General features: G+C 37.3%; 1 pseudogene; it reads right to left on the bottom strand.

Moving 5' to 3' along the window:
• Window positions 1–3,312: 3,312 nt before the first annotated feature.
• On the bottom strand, window positions 3,313–4,391 carry LOC149188425 (putative pyruvate, phosphate dikinase regulatory protein, chloroplastic pseudogene; annotated as a pseudogene).
• Window positions 4,392–7,321: the final 2,930 nt, after the last annotated feature.

Raw genomic sequence — 7,321 nt, 5'->3', positions numbered from 1 at the left:
TTCACTCAATATGCATATATTCTTTTATTTGAAATCATAGTATTAGGTGAACTAACTCTCTTTGTTGGAGCTTTGGAGAGTAAGATATTTGGAAAAAAGCCTTAAGAGAAAAATTGTGGTTTATACTATAGCCATATAGCTTAGAGTCTCGCTATTCTCAAAAGTAGATCTACTTGCTATCTTTGCGGTTGCTTACAAACTTGCACTTGGGACCCAAGCTTTGGAAAGAGTGATAAAAATCAGGCCTTTGGTTGCATCTTCTATGCAATTGATTAAATTTATGACACAGGCCAAGGGGCACAGGTTAATAGGTACTACTCCCTACTGAATTTCAATGCATTTCAATTCTCGAAAGTATATTTTTCAAGATCTTCAGGCAAATGTAATATCGAGGAAGACTCTTTAGTAATGACATGGTAACTAAAAAACAATATAATTAACTGTACATTCAAAATCGTCCAAATTTTTGTTTATTTAAAAAAACTTCCAAACTTCAAAAAGGAAATAAATGCACAAGACATAAGTTAGAATTTTACATAGACAACATCAACAAGCAATATTTTCCTAGTTTCTAAAATGGACAGTAATTAAATTCCTTTGGCATAGTGTCCTCTCAAAGACCTTCTATTTACTCTGAAATTTGTGTCTTTCACTATGTTCAAATAGAGCTTCACAAACTTCAATTTCTCCCTAAATTCTTCTCCAAATCTATGTTACCCTTGTCCACACAACCAAATATCTTTTGTTGTCCCTTCTAGGCCTCCCACTCACTATTTTAGTCTTTGGAAACTTACACAAGGCATACTACAGCCCACAGTTTCCTACAACAAGAGCTCCAAATTTTGTTCAAGGGTTAACACACTTTCCTCCACCTGCGCTAGCCTCTATGCACCTGCAACTTGAAGAGAAGGCCCTATAAGAGGCCTCTCGGCCCTCAAATAGTCCTCCATGCAATGTTGCACCTATTACCCTAAAACCTTACCTCAGACCTGTTATCACATATAGTTTTTTGTTAAAAAGTATTTATATGGGAAATTTTCGTTTTGGTGTTTAAGGTTGCAGTTTCTCTCATGATTTTATATAGGATTATGATTATGATGATTTGCACATCTCCAATTATCTCCCAAGTCTACTAATTCTTAGGCACACTCCAAATCACAACATAGATCATCAAAGAGACCACTGATTCTTTCCACCTCTCATGGTTTTGTTTGTCCTGTTAACTACAACCCAATCAAAATATTGCGTTGGGTGGGCTCTGTCGTTTCCACAATTTTGGGCTTTTGAACCAAATTCGAGGTGTTGCAAAGAAATTATATGGTGAAAAGAAGCTTTCATCTGAATTCAAAGGAAATAGGAGGCTAAATCCACACCATACACATTAATTTGCAACATTCCACTTCTTCAAATTGGGCTACCTTTGTTTCAGGGAACTATTCATGCACTACAGATCCTATACTGGTGCCATCACATGATCATTATACTCTAGGTTTACAAGGAATGATTAAACATGAGGTTGGATGGTGGGTTGGTTTGGTAGAGGGTGCAAATGATCCATATGGAAGAACTGTCCATATTGATTCTCAACATGAGAGATATGTTGCCAAGAGTTACAATGCAAGGCAACTGGCTACAGGAGCTCCAAGCGTTCCTTTGTTTGAAATTTTTGTAACAAAAGACAATGACCATAAATATAAGGAGCAGGCGTTCTACTTATAGTAGAATGGATAATATGCAGATGCTTCCTTTTCAGTATCACCTAAAGCTACTGAAGACTCAGATACTAACACAGAGAAAAATGATGATGCAGATGTGGGAGATGAGGGATTGATATGAGTTATGGAAATTTCTTAAAGTTGGGATGCCTAGCCTAAAATTCAAGGTGTTGAAAGTTGTGACTCCAGACCAGGAAAACACAGATATAATCTCAGGGGTTTTTGAGCAATTAATTCAAGAAGTCAATAAAGAGAAGGATGATGAAACTACTGGTGAAGATAAATCTCAAGGCGATCTACATAATGATAAAGCAATTGTAAGAAGCAATAGTTATTTTATGCAGCTTATTAAAATTGTTGCTACGAAAGTTGCCATTGGTACTCTTTTACAGAGTATTGTAGAAGATGCACCTCCAAGCCTTCCTGTATGTGTACTAGCCAAAATAGAGAGAAGGGGTTGTGATTCCTTTTGTTTTCACATTAAGGATGATGGCTCTAAACAATTTGTAAGAGGAAAGCAACTGACACCTTCTTGGAAAGTTGTGTAATGCCCTACTTAATCTTATCATGAAAATTTTATTAGTGTTTAATTACCTGAAAATATTGACTTATAATTATCAGGAAATATTGGTATATACCTACATTTGTGAAACTATAATTTTGTTTATTGATATAAATTTTATTATTGTTATTATTCAATTCTCAACTTGTCTTCTCAAATTTAATTTTGGATATGATATGGTCTCCTTCCATTTATTCCAAATTAAATATCCATATCCCAAGGCATCTTCTCAAAATCTACTTGGGAGAAGATATGGTATTCTCCATTTAATTTCCAAATTAAATATCCATATCTTATCCCCAAAATGTCTTCTCAAATCTAGTTTGAACAAGATATGCTAAGAAAAGTCAAGGATACTAAATGAAAGGATGAGGGGGTAGTCATGACATTAATGATAGGTGGTTGAGGTAGATGGGAGGAAGAGACATAAAAGGGGAAGGATGATGAGAGGAGAGGGGGGATGCTTGGTCTCGATTTGTTTTGGAGGATTGTGTTTTGGGGGAGGAATGTGGAGAAATAGAAGGAAGAGAATGGAGAGATAAATGAGGGAATAGAAACTTGGATCTAGATAGTGTTTGTTAAACTTGGACACATTACATCTGGTTTGACTTGGGCTCGGAGGGTTAGGGAACCTGTGGAGGTTCCCTGGGCTAGGAAATACTTCCTGGTTGGCTGGGAGGCAAATCCAGTCAGGTAGTCAAGAGGAGCATCCCAACAGAGTTAGGATCTTAAGAGCATCTCAAATAAGCTATTGGAACAAGTATTCCTCCATTTATTGATTACTTATGTAAATGGTTGCAATGAAATTCTTATTCATTTAACTTGTGGTAAATAAATTTTAATGGTATATTGTCATCAAATAAATTATTTCCCTTATTATTGTATTTAAAATTAGATAAATTTAGTTTTTAGTTAGAGGACCCTAGGTGGGATCCTCATATATGGTATCAGAGCCAATTTGAAAATTTGAGGCCTAACAGTGGCTCTCCTTCCTCTAAGTGGCCATGAGTAGGGTGTATCTATTTTTCCAAGTGCTTAGGACCTGCACCTTACCCCAACCACAATAACAAGCCATCATGGATTCTGGGCAAAGAGCTTGTTGCCATAATGCAGTTCCCGACGAATACGATTCATTTCTGAGTAGTTTCTCTTGGAATAGTGTAAACCCAGAGTTTTGTCCCTCACCAACTGTATTGATTGCAAAATGACAGGACCGATGATCAGACCATAGATTTTTTCTTGATCAATTTCAAATAATTCTTTTGGAGGATAAACTCCAAGAACAAGTGGCACATTTGCAACCTTGTACCCCTTTTGAGATAAGTAAATTGAAAGTGGAGTCTTGCTTGTATGTGAGACACCAAATAATACCAAGCCTGATTTATGAAGATTGTGAGGCAGGGCTCTATTGTCCTCTTTAATTGGGAATTATATTGCCTATATTCTTTTGAAATAACATTTTGAGAGGGGTGTGCTTTGGCCTTGACTACCTCGAGGAACTCCTAAAGGTCAAATCCTAGGTGGGTTGCCACGACTTCAGTGGTCGGCCCAAGAATATCAGTATAAGGCACTCCCCACAATTGGAAATCATTCTTTTCTGTCCCTGCCATGTTCAGATCTACCAATGTGTATAGTAGAAGCACTCCTTCCTTCACTGCTTGTCTGATGATCTCCACAAGATGATCAACCTCATCAATCCCAGAGAATAAATGAGTATTTACACCACAACCTTTGTCGACTAAACAGGTCTCAAATTGACCTAATGCAGCATGGACAAAGTGCTCTACTTTCCATCTAGTGCCATCAGAGACCATGTAAATCACCTTTCCAAAGGGCGAGTATCTTTTTCCTTGATCTCCTCTCCCTTCATAGTCATCAATTCTATTAAGAATAGAGGGCACACCATTACTGGTGAAATTATTATTAGTGGTTGTAGTAGTGGACATTGAAGATGATGTTTCTACCTTGCCTTGGACTGGGCGGTACAACCGCCTACCAAAGTGGATATTCTGAGACCTCGACCAACGCTGCAATTGAGGGGTACCCTTGGATTTCCAATCGTCTGCCTTTGTGATATCATTTTCCATGGGAACTTGCTTGAAATCTGGAGCCATTGATGAGGAATTAACCACTGAAACAGAAGAGGATTCAAAGCGAAGTTGTGGTTGTAACATGAGAACCCCAGTTGATACATTTCCAACAATACAACGAGACAGTTTCTGGTAAGATCTGCTTTGCAAAATATTTAAATAACCCCTTAATCTAACCACATATAACTACCATAAGGTGAACCAAGACATATACTGCACTCTTTTCTAACCACTCTCCATTAAGAGGATTTTCTTTTCTCATGCAATTCTGTGATTTTTTGTGTTGCTGCAGACTAGGTTGCAATAACCTGCGCTCTACTTTGTTAAGTTCCGCACTCCAATTCTGAACTTGTTCTGTTTGGTGCATATCAACTTCCAAGACAACATCTAACATATTCACAAGGTTTGAAGCCTGCTTGTAATCATATATTCGTAGAAGATAAAATGTGTGCGACAATTCATTATAAAGGTGTAGACCACGACAACATTGTCTTTGATCCTCAAGAATTGAATTCCAAATGGCATCACATTTGTTCACAGCTCTCTCTAGAGCACTTGCATCTTCCCACTGCATAAGATGAACGTGCAATATCGATTTTGCAAAGACCATCTCAAGTTCAGGATACTTCCTTTCATTGGCATGTTGTTGTCCAGTCTCTAAAGCACGTATTGCACCTTGAAAATTCCCTTCAGCTATCAAAGGATTTGCAAGCTATAAGTTGAAGTTGCAAGATCATAATTTTGCAGACTCCCCTTCTCCAACAGAATAATAGGCAGAATAGGCATACTTGATAAGAATACATAGTCCCACATGCATAAATTGTTTAATAAACATTCAGAAAGATATGAAAGTCGGAATTACTCATGCACTAAAATATATTCAAAAATTTCATGTGCCCATCTTATTAATAACCCTTCAAACTCAAAAAATTCCTTTCGACCTAAAAACAGTCATGTAAATGTCAAATCACATTGTGCAGTATTTAGAAGATTTTACTCACAAGTTTGAAGTTGCATAAAGAATCAATAATAAACTATATTTCATAAGGTATGTTTGCATAGGATTCTTAAAATATCACACACAGTACTTGAAGTGAATATAGCATTTACTACAGTTTGTCCAAATTTATCGTTTAAAATAAACTCTTAACGGACTACAGTGTGAAACATCTTTTGTACTTATCCTTAATGGTAGTGTCACAAAATTTATCCTTTAACGGAAGCTTTAATAGATTGCAATGTGAATGATACTTTGTACTTGTGTTAATCATCCTATGCAAAATGGTCCTTAGTCTTCTTGTCAACTATGAAATAACTATTACACATGAAAACAAAATGCATACAACACCATGTGTGAAACATGCCTTTCCAAACTCAGGTCATAATTACCGCGCAGAACCATTGCCATCTTTGTTTCGTTGCATTAAGATGGACCAATACTATGGTATTTTGTTATGTTGTTTGTTCAAGAAGCTTCACAAAATATCCCCACAATGACATAATGTAGCCCTGAAATGTTGAAAGCTGTGAGCTTCCATCACAAAAATTCTCACCCAACAATTAGATGAGTCTGGTGGCATTGTGGATGTCACCCTTGACGCAGGTGATTTAAACAGTTTCTATAGGGAATGTCTTTGTAAGATCATGTGCAATCAAATATAGACCTTAACCTCTTCCCATTTAATATCACAAAGCATGAGAAACATACCTTGAATTCTTCATCTACATGGAGATTCCCAACATGGTAGATATGTTTTTGACTGTGGGTGCGATTAGTCTCCTCCAAAGAACACACAGTTCCTAGTATTAACTTCAATCCAACTGCATCCTGGCCCTTTTATCAAGCCCCTGCCTTTCATCATTGTTCTGACCTTTGCTACATCATCCCATCTTCCTGCCTCAACATACCTATTTGATGAGAGAGCATAGTTACCAACATTTTTAGGCTCTAACTCAAAAAGATGTTCTGCCACATTTTCTCCTAGCTCTATATTGCAATAATTTCTACAGGCACCTAGCAAAGCACCCCACACATCAGCACTAGGTTCTAGTGGCATCATTTGAATGAAGTAATATGCGTCGCCTAGGTGACCTGCACACCCAAGAAGGTCAACAACGCATGAGCAGTACTCCATCATGGGTGTGATTTGATAATCTTGAGTCATGCAATGGAAATATTTCCACCCTTCATCCACTAGGCTGGCATGACTGCATGCATTCAAAACACTAGTGAATGTGACATTGTCTGGCTTAATTTTAGCCTGTTGCATCTGATAGAAATGTGCAAGAGATTCCTTACCATAGCCATATTTTCCATATCCCACAATCATTGCATTCCAGGAAACCAGATCTCTTTAAGGCATTTTGTCAAAACCACGCCTGCAAGATCTATACTTCCACTTTTGGTGTACATGTCTATAAGGGAATTCATTATAAATATAGAAAAATCAAATCTATTTCTGATGATATAATCATGGATCTGTTTACCTAGTTCCATAATGGCTAACTTGGCACAGACTGATAGAGAAATTACAATGGTGACTTTGTACCATGTACCACCCCTTCCAGTTGCAATTCACAAAAGAGTTTCAAAACCTCAGCAACATGTTCACATTCGGTATAGCTAGCCACTATTGCATTCAATGACACAACATATTTTTCAGCCAGTTTATCAAAAGTTGGAAAGCAGACTCTAGCCACTTGGACTTTGCATACATATATATAAGGTAACCCCCCACAAACACATCCAATTCTAATCCTCTTTTTATTAGGTAATGGTGGATCTCCTTGACATGTTTCAAAGCTACCAGGTTGGCACATGTGGATAAGGGTTCCACCCCTGCTAATTTCATTTGGAAAAAAGAATTAAGGCGTTCTTTGCATGCCCATTCTGAGCACACCTAGAAATCATTGCATTCCATGAGACCACATTTCTCCTAGACATTCTGTCAAAG

The sequence above is a fragment of the Pinus tabuliformis genome, chromosome 3_1 (assembly GCF_031772625.1).
Source record: "Pinus tabuliformis cultivar Carrire ecotype Pingquan chromosome 3_1, CPIR1, whole genome shotgun sequence".
Lineage (NCBI taxonomy): Eukaryota > Viridiplantae > Streptophyta > Pinopsida > Pinales > Pinaceae > Pinus > Pinus tabuliformis.
The sequence above is the reverse complement of the archived record's forward strand: the minus strand, read 5'-3'. Positions and strand labels throughout refer to the sequence as shown.